At 48.5% G+C, this 13,587-nt stretch overlaps 1 long non-coding RNA gene across 1 annotated transcript in view; it reads left to right on the top strand.

Annotated features, from left to right (window-relative positions):
* Window positions 1-13,587, top strand: part of LOC140394493 (uncharacterized) — an 80,542-nt gene that overhangs the window by 49,766 nt on the left and 17,189 nt on the right. Inside the window, exon 2 of the long non-coding RNA XR_011935890.1 lies at window positions 534-702. This is a non-coding gene — a long non-coding RNA (uncharacterized lncRNA). The remainder of the gene's footprint in view (window positions 1-533; window positions 703-13,587) is intronic.

The raw sequence follows: 13,587 nt of genomic DNA, 5'->3' as shown, positions 1-13,587 counted from the left end.
TTAAGACACATCATGTTTGCCAACTGTGGCTATAGCAACAAGAAACTCCTAATTCTAAAGACTGATCACAAATCAGATATCTCCCACTATTATACAATATGATGCAGAGAACCCCCCCCCCCCCCCCCCCACATTCAAATCATTTAGTTTTGCCAAATCCTCTGGTGTTAGCCTGGTTGGGAACATTGCATTGATTCTCTGGATGACCTCTTCCAAGGAATAAATTGAATGACCCTTTGTGGTAAAATTATCTGCAGACCCAAAGATCGCTCATTGTCTGTGAATTGTTATATCCACCCTGAATTAACCAGCATGGTCTTTGAATGATTCTTTCCTCTTTTGCCTTGCTTCCATGAGAATTTTCAAACCTCCAGTTTTGATTACTGCTTCTATGTCAGTTATTAGGATTAGTAAGAGGTGCCAAACAACCTACTTACTCATTGGCTATTTTTATGTTAGCAGGAGTGAAGAGAGGAATAATTTATGCAGCAATATTTATCACAGTTACACTAACGCCCACTAATCTCTTCCAGTATGGCGTGGCGCATCACCAAAAGCAGGGACCTTGATCCCTGGCCTAGTCCAGATGGCAATATTCAGGATATCCAGTATATGCAAAAGAGCTTTGTTGTTGATGTATCCTTGAAGAGAGAGGAGGTTGAAAATGGCACACTTCCACATGGTGGGAAGCTGAATGTAAAGGTTAGTTCTCTTTATCCAAGGAATGATGGAAAAAAAGATCAGCCACTGTTATTGATTGCTATCAAGCGGTACCTCCTGAAAAGTGTTTGTGAATTCCACAAGGCTCTCATTGATTGGTTATCCCTTAGGTTATTTTCAACTACAAGGTGTCCATTTCTTGCTTGAAAAGTTTGTGACAAGGAATTCAAAAGCTAAGGTAAGAGGAACAAATGGACAGCATGTGAGCTCCACCTATTTGTACCAGACATTAGGCATCAAACCAGTGCTGCTTTCAGGGACTGTTGGGGGCTGCTCACAAACTGACCTGGAAATTATTTTTAGTGCATCACAAAATCCAGCCCTCTGCCAACCTGCATGAGGCACCCTGTGTATGGCATCCCCCACAGGCAACAACAATTAAACTCTCCTTTTAATACATGGTTACCATAGCCAGTTATTGGGGATCTGGTGCATCCGTTATAGTTTCCATTCCCAGGAATTGGGGCTCTGATGTTACATAGGTGGCCTATTATTGAATATCATTTGTTCTATGATCCTATGCCAAGAGGTGCTTCTCTCAATGGTTGGCTCATCCAATGGCCAATTTCCCAAACTCCTGAAAACAGCCAAGGCCTCAAGTGGCTGAAGCCTCATGCTAATAGCAATGGACATGCAACATAGCTACTCTGCCAAGTCCATGCCTGCTTTGGGATAAAGTTGAAATTCATTCCTAAAGTCTACCCATGATCTGAGCTCAGTGTTATCGACTAAAATTATATTCTCAAGAATGGTGACAACATTTGTATTTCTATAGGTGAGAACAGTAATGAGGTAGGCTGTGAACCTTGCAAAGTCAAAAACACCTGGTTCTCATCATCCAAGCTCAGTAAATTTAGTGAGAAGATTGTGAGTGAACATAGCAGTAATCACTTATGGCGATGTGGAAAAAGAAAATCATGGACAAACAAGTTAGAACTATATTTCTAAACAAACGAGCAGGAACTATATTTTAAAAATTAATTTAATTTTCTCCCTTACGTTTTGATCATTATTTCCCACTTGGAAAATACAATCTGAAGCAGAATGTTTTTGTTCTGGAAAAAAAGCTATGCAAAAAAATGAGAGAAAAACTAAATTGAGACAAATAATTGCTCCACCGATTCCTCACTTCCATGTATTTGCTAAGGGCAGAATTTTACTGCCCCGGGGAAGTGGACTGGGAGGCTGGACTTGACTTCCATAAGCAGGGCATTTTCCCAGTGGTGGGACCAGTTGCTGGCCCCAATTAGGGGTCATTTTAGGCACTGCCGCCATTTAGCTGATGGCAGCGGTAACTGTTCATCTGTGGAGAGGCAGCTAAGTGGACTCATGGGAGTGGGGAGGCCATCAGAACCAGACTCCCTAGGAGGGAAGGCAGCCACCCCCCACCCCAATGAGCTTCCCAGAGGGGCTTCTCCACCAAACCTCACCCCCCTGAATATTTCATTCTTTTTAAACTTACCTGGCCCAGCTCCTGAAGTCTTTTGCTTGCCTGAGCAATGACCACATCCCACAGTGGCAGTGATGGCACTCTCATTAGGTCAGCAACATTAGGAACCTGCCAGCCATCCTTGGGACAGCTGGCCCGCCCACAGGTGGCCCATTAGGAGGCTACCTGTTGTCTCCCCATTCTTTTACCCTGACATTGGTGTCCCAATGTCAAAGTTCAGTAAAATTCAGGCTTAAGTGTCCAAAAGAAGTTACAAAATTTGGGCGACTCAATTTGGTAGCAGATTTATCAATTTGAATTCTGACTGAGTTCGGAACCCTGTGACGAGACCATGGCATTGAACTCCCTCACCAGTAGCAGGATATAGAAATGTGCTGACTTCCTTAATGTTCACCATAGAAACACATGTTTTAAAAAGAATTATGAGTAATGCTTTCTTTAAAAAAAAAAATCTCCTTTTCAAAATTGAATTTTAAAATGTGAAAATCATTGGTAATCAAATAGGCTTGAAATGGTGACTGAGCCTGTTAACACGGGGGAGTAGAATTAACTTAGACTCATTAACCCAGAGTGCCACAGCAATTATCGCAAATGTGTACTGTACATTAATTCAGCCTAGTCAACTGTTAATTATATTTGTTATATTAATAATTGCCATGCCTCCTGCCAATTCAATGTGATCGACTTTACGGGTGATATTATTGTTGTTGAATCATATTGATGACATTTTGCATTTGAAGGAATGAAGAAAAGAGCTATAACTGCTCATTATTGCATGTGCTGCAATAACTACTTTTCACTGAGGGCTAAATTCTATTTTGTATTATAAATCCACAAATGTTTTATGCCGAGAAATAAGTATGATTTGTTTTAGAGTTTTACCCGCAGTCCGAGCATCATACGATTACTTCTGTTTAACAGCCTGTTGTCCTTAAGAAAGTCAAATCATAGAATTACACAGCACAGAGGGAGGTATTTTGGCCTGTCGTGCCTGGGCAAGTTCTATGAAAGAGCTATCCAATTAGTCTCACTCACTGCTCGCCTCCCATAACCCTGCAATTTTTTTCCTTTTCAAGTATATATCCAATTCCAGTGACAGCTTTGTAACAGCCCTTGATCAGTATAGAAGTTCATAGAAGCAGAGAATCATAGAAGAGGTACAGCACAGTAAGAGGCCATTCGGCCCATCTTATCCATGCTAGCCCTAGGGCACCCAGGAGCCCTTTCTAATTCCAAATTCCTCACCTGGTCCATAGCCCTGTAACTACGAGCACTTAAGGTGCAGACTCAGGTACCTTTTTAAAAGAGTTTAGGGTCTCTGCCTCCACCACCAACTCGGGCAGCGAATTCCAGACTCCCACTATCCTCTGTGTAAAAATGTTTCCCCTCATGTCCCCTCTACATCTTCTGCCACTTATCTTGAATCTATGTCTCCTGGTTCTAGAATTCTCCACCAGGGGAAACTGTTTTATCCTATCCACCCTATCTCTTCCCCTCATAATTTTGTACATCTCAATTCAGTCAACACTCAGCCTTCTTTGTTCCAAGGAAGATAACCCCAACCTATCCAATCTCTCTTTGTAGCCCCACTTTTCTTGTCCTGGCAACATTCTGGTAACATTCTTGTAAACCTCCTCTGCATTCTTCCAGAGCAATAACGTCTTTCCTGTAATGTGGCGAAGAACTGCACACAATATTCCAGTTGTGGCCTCACCAATTTACCACTGAATCTCCAGATGCAGCCTTCTTCTCAGACAGGTGGCTATCCTATTGTGATTGCCCGCCTTGCCCCCTCCTCATCCGCCCCTGTGATGTCAGGGGGTGGTGACATCATTCAATGCTTAAGAGCTGAGTGCCCACCCCCCTGCCACCTGTGCAGCACCAAGGACATGCACCTTACCAAATGCCAAGCGCTCCTTTGCCCCGCTGACCCTCTTATGGGGCTGGTGTAATGTCCTGGGTTAGTTTTGACTGGCTCCCCAACTCTTTCATACAAAAAGGATGAAGCATGTCTTTTAATTATTAATACTAATTATAGTCATGAATTGTTTTAGGTTGAACAAAAACAGTGATTTATAAGTGTGATAATCTAATTCCTACTTGGAAACTGAGCATTGGAAAATCATCAGTCCAGAAACTAATGTCCAGTGTAATAAATAGCATTGAGAATTGTTGAATGTTGAGGCAGAAATGATCTGAATTCCTATTGTACATTAAAGTTGATTGGCAGTATAAGCATGTCAATGTAATCCTAATCCTAGCCATAATGTAATGTTGCTATTTTTCTAGACCTGCTCATTCAGACCAGCAAAAAATATTCCTTCAATGTGCCTGATTTACAAATAGGAGCAAACTCAGTATCCTCGCTTTGTCATTACCTCCAAACCAGAGATCAACCCTGGTTCAATGAAGAGTCCAGAAGAGCATGCCAGGAGCTCCAGGCATACCTAAAAATGAGGTGTGAACCTGGTGAAGCTACAACACAGGATTACTTGTGTGCCAAACAGCAAAATCAGCAAGTCATAGACAGAGCTAAGTGATTCCACAATGAATGCATCAGATCTAAGCTCTGCAGTCCTGCCACATCCAGCTGTAAATAGTGGGGAACAATTAAGCACACTGGAGGAGGAGGCTCCACAAATATCCTTATCCTAAATGATGGAGAAGCACAGAATATCTGTGCAAAAGACGAGGGTGATGTCATGATATCCACATTAACATATCATGGTGCAATCACACACACACACTGATGGACAGGTCGACGGACCAGTCAACATACACATAACATCACAGCCAATCTCCAGTGAAAGCACATGCACTATAAAACAGGGAACACCACAGTTCCCGCTCATTCTACCAGGAGATAGCTCAGAGCACAGAGCTCACAGCGCGCCACTCAGACATACACCATGTGCCGAGTGCCTCTCTAAGATAGTGCTAGGGCTGGGTCCACAGGTTAACTGGTGAAGTACGAACCACAGCCAGAAGTTAACAGTTGTTATTTTACAGAATAATAAAACAGAGTTGTACCATCTACAACCGTGTTGGTTCGTTTGTGTATCGGAACACCCAACACGACATGATACCAGGTCTGGAAACTTGCCAGCGACTGTGAGACCTACCTGCACCTCTTCAGAGATCCGCCATCCTGCGCCATGGACACCATCAGCCCGCCGCAGCCGCTCCAAATCGCTGGAAATCTCGGCGTCAACTGGAAGCTGTTTAAACAGCGCTTCCGGCTCTTCTTAGAAGCCACAGACAGGGAGAATGCATCGGACACCAGGAAGATCGCCCTCCTCCTCTCCACGGCGGAACAACACGCCATCCACATCTACAACTTCCTGGCATTTGCGGAAGGCGAGGACAAGACGAAGTACCAAAGACGGTCCTTCTTAAATTTGAGCGACACTTCAGCGTTGAAGTAAATGAGAGCTTCGAGAGGTACCTTTTCCAGCAGTGCCTGCAGGGTAAGGATGAGCCTTTTCAATCTTTTTTGACACACCTCCGTACCCTCGCGCAGTCCTGCGGCTATGAGGCCACCTCCGATTCCATGATTCTAGATCAGATAGTTTTTGGGGTCACCTCGGACACCCTACGCCAGCAGCTCCTCAAAATAAAGCACCTCACCCTAGCCACTGCCATCGAAACCTGGGTCCTCCACGAAAACGCGACCAGCCGCTACTCCCAATTCCAGGCGGCCGAATCGGCACGGCATGGGTCCTACGAGGCCGAGTGGGTCCATTCGATCGAGTTCCTCCCGGCCCGCGGCCCGGACGAGGGCGGCCATTTTGCACGCTTTCCGAGGCCTCCCGCGCTTGTACGCGCCAAAAGAGGGGACGTCGATGCAGAGGGACGTGATGCGCAGTCGCGCTCTACGCAGGACCGCACCGTGCATGCGCGGTGGCGCAACGAACGCCATGACGTCACGACGTGCGGCAACTGTGGATCCGCACACTTAAAGCGGCAATGTCCAGCCAAAACTCGACAATGCCTCCGCTGTGGCAAGATGGGCCACTATGCTGCCTGATGTCGAGCAGCTCAACCTGCCAACGCTCCGCAATTCCGCCAGCCTCGCAGGGACGTGCAGGCCATTCAGCCTCCATACACCGAGTCATACCCTGACAACGTACAGACCGGTGATACCGATGACCGGGAACCCTTCCGCATTGCGGTAATAGACAGAAATCGGATGTCCCCAAGTAGGACCCACCAGCTGATGCCAGTGCACAGCGTTAATCCGGGCGATGAATGGTGTGCCACCCTAATGGTCAACCGATTACCAATCACATTCCACTTAGACACTGGTGCCTCCGCCAATCTCATTGCGTGGTCAGCCTTCCACACCTTGAAGGTCAAACCACAGATTCGGCCATCCCACTGTCAGTTGGTCGATTACAACGGGAACGTTATCCCGGCCATGGGGTCCTGCCAGCTCGAGGTTGCACACAATTCATACACAGCCACACTGTCTTTTGAGATAGTTGGATCCTCGAAGGACTCTCTGCTAGGCGCACAGGCGTGCAAGATCCTCCACCTCGTTCAGCGGGTACACACCCTGTCTCCAGAAGGCAGGTCCGATTTCCCGGATGCAGACTTTAGGGCACAGCTCCACTCGCTCCTCGCCCACAACCAGGAGGTTTTCGAGGGCATGGGCACACTGCCCTACACTTACAGAATACGGCTCAAACCGGACGCCACCCCGGTCATTCACGCACCTCGTAGAGTCCCATAACCACTCAAGGACCACCTCAAGCAGCAGCTGCAGGATCTGCAGGACCAAGGAGTGCTTTCCTGGGTCACAGAGCCTACGCCATGGGTCAGCTCCATGGTGTGCGTAAAAAAGCCCTCTGGCGATCTCCGGATCTGCATTGATCCGAAAGACCTGAACAATAACATCATGAGGGAACACTACCCCATACCCAAACGGGAAGAAACCACGAGCGAAATGGCCCAGGCTAAATTTTTTACCAAGCTTGATGCCTCAAAGGGTTTTTGGCAGATTCAGCTGGATCAGTCCAGCAGGAAGCTGTGCACCTTCAACACTCCCTTTGGCAGGTACTGCTACAATAGAATGCCGTTTGGCATCATCTCGGCATCCCAGGTGTTTCATCGAATCATGGAACAGATGATGGAGGGCATCGAAGGGGTGCGCGTCTATGTTGACAACGTCACCATCTGGTCCACCACACCACAGGAGCACATCAGTCGTCTCCAGCGTGTCTTTGCTCGGATACGAGATCACGGCCTGCGCCTCAACCGAGCCAAGTGTTCTTTTGGCCAAACTGAGCTAAAGTTTCTGGGGGACCACATATCCCGGTCAGGGGTGCGTCTGGATACCGACAAAGGTGCAGCTATTGCAGCCATGCCGCAGCCGGCAGACAAGAAGGCAGTGCTACGCTTTTTCGGGATGGTCAACTTCCTGGGGAAGTTTATTACCAACCTTGCCTCGCACACAACGGCTCTTCGCCACCTGGTAAAGAAGACGATGGAATTCCAGTGGCTGCCCGCACATCAGATGGAATGGGAGGAGCTCAAGATCAAGCTCACCACCGCCCGGTGTTCGTGTTCTTCGACACTACTCGAGACACAAAGATCTCGACTGATGCCAGCCAGTCCGGCATTGGGGCGGTACTCCTGGAACGGGACGACACTGCATCATGGGCCCCGGTTGCCTATGCCTCGCGGGCCATGACCCCCACAGAACAGCGCTATGCGCAGATTGAAAAGGAGTGCCTGGGTTTGTTAACCGGGATCGATAAATTCCACGACTATGTGTATAGTCTTCCGCGGTTCACCGTGGAGACTGACCATTGCCCCCTGGTCGGCATCATACAAAAGGACCTCAACGAGATGACCCCTCGCCTCCAGCGCATTCTGCTCAAGCTCCGGAGGTATGACTTCCAACTTGTCTACACCCCGGGAAAGGACCTCATCATCGCGGATGCCCTGTCCAGAGCAGTGGGCACACCGCCCGAATCGGGGGTGTTCGTTTGTCAGGTCGACGCACAAGTAGCCTTCACATCGGCCAATCTGCCGACTACTAATGCAAGTCTGGCCCACATTTGCCGTGAGACTGCGGCTGACCCCCTTCTACAATGTGTGATGCGCCACATGACAGAAGGGTGGCTCAAGGGGCAGTGCCCACAATTCTACAATGTCCGGGACGACTTGGCCATCATTGATGGTGTCCTCCTGAAGTTGGACCGGATTGTGATCCCACACAGCATGCACCGGCTTGTCCTCGAACAATTGCACGAAGGCCATCTCGGGGTTGAAAAGTGCAGGCGGAGGGCCCGAGAAGCTGTGTACTGGCCGGGCATCAGCGACGACATCGCCAACATGGTGCTCAACTGCCCCACCTGCCAAAGGTTTCAGTCGGCGCTACCCCCTGAGACACTTCAGCCCCATGAGTTGGTAACGTCCCCCTGGGCAAAGGTGGGTGTGGACCTTTTTCATGCGCTCGGCAGGGACTACATCTTTATAATTGACTATTTTTCCAATTATCCGGAGGTCATACGCCTGCACGACTTGACATCATCAGCTGTAATCAGAGCATGTAAAGAAACCTTTGCTCGCCATGGCATTCCGCTTACCGTCATGTCGGACAACGGGCCCTGTTTTGCGAGCCAAGAATGGTCTTCTTTTGCCGCTTCATACGGCTTCACACACGTGGCGTCCAACCCTCTGCATCCCCAGTCGAATGGCAAGGCGGAAAAGGGCGTCCATATCGTGAAGCGGCTCCTCTGCAAGGCTGCTGATGCCGGATCTGACTTCTGTTTAGCCCTGCTGGCCTATCGCTCGGCCCCACTGTCCACAGGCCTCTCACCAGCCCAGCTGTTGATGGGTCGCACCCTCAGGACCACTGTGCCATCCATTCATGTTCCTAAACCCGACCGTGCTCCAGTACTGCAAAGGATGCAACAACAGCGTGCTCAGCAGAAGGTGGCACATGACACTCGGGCAACTGATCTTCCTGCCCTGGCCCCTGGAGACAACGTCCGCATACACCTACCAGAGGGTGGCTGGTCGGCAACTGCCGAGGTTCTCCGCCGTGTGGCTCCCCGCTCGTTCCTAGTTCACATGCCTGATGGCTCCATTCGCCCGCGTAATCGGCGGGCCCTTCGGCTGCTTCCGCTCTCGCTACGTGATCATGCACCTGTGTCACGCCCTCCTGTTGTCCCTGATGTCGACTTCGTGGAGCTTCCTGCCACTCTGCCTATTCCTCTATCGCCCGTGGCCAGGCCCATTCCTCAGCCGGTGGATCCTGACCCAACCTTGAGGCGGTCAAACCGAATTCGTCGCCCACCTACTAGACTGGACTTATGAGCCTGTTTGCACATTGGACTCACTGAATTGTTGTGCAATAATGTTAACGTGTTTCTTTTTTTTGGTCGTTCCAGGAGTTCTCTTTCGATATTTGATGATTGCACTTGTTTTGTTTGTGGTACAACCTCGTTGCTCTGTTGCACTTGACACCTTCCTATGTATATAGTTTAGCCTCATGTACATGTTGTAATTATTGCACACACATACTCAGCCGCACTCAGTACACACCAATATTTATTACCATGTAGGCACATATCCTTGTGAAAAGGGGGGATGTCATAATATCCATATTAACATATCATGGTGCAATCGCACACACACACTGATGGACAGGTAGACGGACCAATCAACACACACACATCACAGCCAATCACCAGTGAGAGCACACGCACTATAAAACAGGGAACACCACAGTTCCCGCTCATTCTACCAGGAGATGGCTCAGAGCACAGAGCTCACAGCGTGCCACTCAGACATACACCTGAGTGCTGAGGCTGAGTGCCTCTCTAAGATATGGGTCGGGCTGGGTCCACAGGATAACTGGTGAAGTACGAACCACAGCCAGAAGTTAACAGTTGTTATTGTACAGAATAATAAAACAGAGTTGTACCATCTACAACCGTGTTGGTTCGTTTGTGTATCGGAACACCCAACACGACAGGTGAAGCACTCGCAGCAATCTTCAGCCAGACGTATCGAGTGGATGATCCATCTCGGTCTCCTCCAGAGGTCCCCTGCATCACAGATGTCAGTCTCCAGCCAATACGATTCACTCCACGTGATATCAAGAAACGACTGAAGGCACTGGATACTGCAAACACTCTGGGCCCTGACAATATTCCGGTAATAGTACTGAAGATTTGTGCTCCAGAATTTGCTGCACCCCTAGCCTAGATGTTCCAGTACAGTTACAACACTGGCAATTACCCGACAATGTGGAAAATTGCCCAGCTGTGTCCTGTACACAAGAAATAGGACAAATCCAACTTGCCAATTACTGTCCTATCAGTCTACTCATAGACTCCCTACAGTGCAGGGAAGGCCATTCAGCCCATCGAGTCTGCACCGACCCTCTGAAAGAGCCTCACCCTATCCCAGTAACCCTATGTGGTAGTATGCATTAGGGGTCATGTGGGACTGTGAAGCCGTGATGTCATTGGCTGACAGATCCCGGGTCCTGGTTGGCTGTTGACCTCTAGCTCCGCCCTGAAGGCGGAGTATAAGAACCAGGAGTTCTCCCCCGCAGGCCAGTCTGTTAATGAACTGCGGGGAACAAATCACGCTTAATAAAGCCTCATCGACTTCATCTCTATTCGTCTCTCGTGAGTCTTTGTGCGCTACACCCTACATAACCTTTTGGATGCTAAGGGAAATTTAGGATGGACAATCCACCTAACCTGCACATCTTTGGACTTTGGTAGGAAACCGGAGCACCTGGAAAAAACCCTGGCAGACACGGGGAGAAAGTACAAACTCCACACAGTCACCTGAGGCTGGAATTAAACCCGGGTCCCTGGCGCTGTGAGGCAGGAGTGCTAACCACTGTAGCACCGTGCCGCCCAGTCTACTCTCCATAATCAGCAAATTGATGGAAGGAGTCTTCTACAGTGCTATCAAGCAACACTTACTCAGCAATAACCTGCTCATGGATGCTCAGTTTGGGTTCCGCCAGGGTCATTCAGCTCCTGATCTCATTACTTCCTTGGTTCAAACTTGAACAAAAGAGCTGAATGCCAGACGTGAGGTGAGAGTGACTGCCCTGGACATCAAGGCAACAGTTGATAGAATATGGCATCAAGAAGCCCTAGCTAAACTGGAGTCAATGGGAATCAAGGGGGAAACTCCACTGGTTGGAGTCATACCTGGCACAAAGGAAGATGGTTGTGGTGGTTGCAGGTGAATCATCGCAGCTCCAGGACATCACTGTAGGAGTTCCTCAGGGTAGTGCCCTAGGCCCAACCATCTTCGGCTGCTTCATCAATGACCTCCCTTCCATCGTAAGGTCAGAAGTGGGGATGTTCTGTAGCCATCTGGGATGGCCACGTCCCAATTACAAAATGGACACCCGCAAAGAATGCAGGGAAAATTGGACAATGCTAAGAAACAAGCAGGTGCAAGCTCTGTCTGTTGATTAGAACCTTAAACGCTCAGACAGGACAGAAACTACCAAACAACTTACATACTAATGAGCCATCTCCGGGGACAAAAGGGAAACATTTAGATACACAATGTTAGGACAGACTCCCCGGTGCCAGAAGAAGCTAAGACAAAGCAGACTGCCAGTCACCAGGACACGCCCAGCGATCAGGGAACCACCCCTCTATTGGAGAAAAATCGATACAGATGATTGGGAAAGACCCAATTAGTTGAGGCCAAGTTCAAGGCCTGCCCAAAAGAGCGCGAAGCCCTTTGCAGTATAAGAGGTATCACCCAAGGGAGAATTTTCCTCCTTTGGCTTTGGCTCTCACCGAAGAGAGAGACCAGCCTAGCAGCTGCATCAGACCAAGTAAGTCCCAAGTCAATGCACACTACGAGATAGACGCTCCTAGTTGCTACCCTGTAAACAGCTCAACCCAGCAGCCTCAGAACCGAGCAACGGCCATTGTTCCTCTGACTGAGTGGGCGCCCAAAGTTAAGTATAGGCTTTAGTAATAATGGTAGTTTAGTTTGTAGAGTTTATGCATGAGAAGATTTGACTGTGTGTAAGTAAATGAGCATTGCTTTTGAACTTGCTAACTGGTGTATCGAGTCATTGATCAGTATTCGGTTCTGAACCTTGTGGCGGTGTCGAAAGATACCCGGTGACTCTTGAGCAAACGTGATTAAATAGAGCCAAATTAAGAACCAACCAAAAGTTAGCACCATTTACTGGCGACATCTGACAGGACTCGATTTAGAAGTGGCCTAACCACTCCGAGAGAACCCAAAATTTGAATTGAGAATCCAATTGGGAACAGAAAGAAAGTGCTGTCAAAACAGCACTGATCAAGCCTCTGAGATTCGGAAGTGTGTTAATGCATGCGTACTAACAGGGATATAAGGTAAACCTGAGAGATTTTGTTGCGAAAAACTGCCGGGAGTTTTGTAGGCTGGAAATTAGCGTAAGCCCTACCCGTGTTTACATCACCGCTTTATCACCCCCTGTTCCAAATTCAGTAGAGATCCTAGTAGAGAGAATGGCAATGAAGGCAATGGAACGCCTTATGAACCCCCAGGAATTCGAGGTCGCAGCGACCAGCAGTAGAGCAGGACAGTGTCCCGTTTGGGAAGAAGAGATCAGGAAATATCTCTAAGGGAAAGGATGGCCCCTTTGGAGTGAATTCTGTGATAATGAGGAAACAGGACCCGGGAGTATAGGACATACTTGGTGGGAGAACCTGTCAGAGATCCACAAGAAGAGCTTGGGAAAAGCTCGCAAGCCAATGGCAATCATGTCCTGTTCGGCACAATTGCGAGGCACAGAGGAGGTCGTTAGGACGCTCTGTAGAGAGATAGAGGAGAGAGACGGAAGTAGTGAGGTAGACGCGAGTGAGGTAGAGAAAGAGAATCGAGATCTGAAAGAGCAGTTAGCAGCAAGGGACAGAGAGGTGGATGATGCCAAGAGAGCACATCAGTCTTGTCTCGTGCATTTGAACAGTTTTCAGACACAATACGATAAGGCCTACCAGGACACACAACGTGCGGTCTTGGTAAGACAAGAAACAGAACAGCAAGTTGAGAAATTGCAGAAACAGTGCAACGATTTAAAAGCAGCCCTATGAGCACTCCATACTTCCACAACGGAACAAAGGCAGAGCTCAGTAGACCATGCAAAGTGCCGTAAGCAAATTGAAGAATTGCAATCTCTGCTGTCCGTGCAAAATGGATTTCAGAGTACATTCGGACCCCAATTAGATCAAGAAAATGGCCCCGATTGGCAGGAATTGAACGTGACTGCCCATAGATACGTACATGGGACATGTACGCAGGAAACCCCCCAAAAAAGGAAAGCGCCCCAACCCCCAACCGAACAGGCAGAACACACCCCCATGAACCCTGTGACCACACACCGCAGGGCCGCAGGAGAAGGAGAAGCAGACTTCCTTTACACA

This window comes from Scyliorhinus torazame, chromosome 17 (assembly GCF_047496885.1).
Source record: "Scyliorhinus torazame isolate Kashiwa2021f chromosome 17, sScyTor2.1, whole genome shotgun sequence".
NCBI lineage: Eukaryota > Metazoa > Chordata > Chondrichthyes > Carcharhiniformes > Scyliorhinidae > Scyliorhinus > Scyliorhinus torazame.
This window is presented reverse-complemented; position numbering and strand designations above follow the sequence as displayed.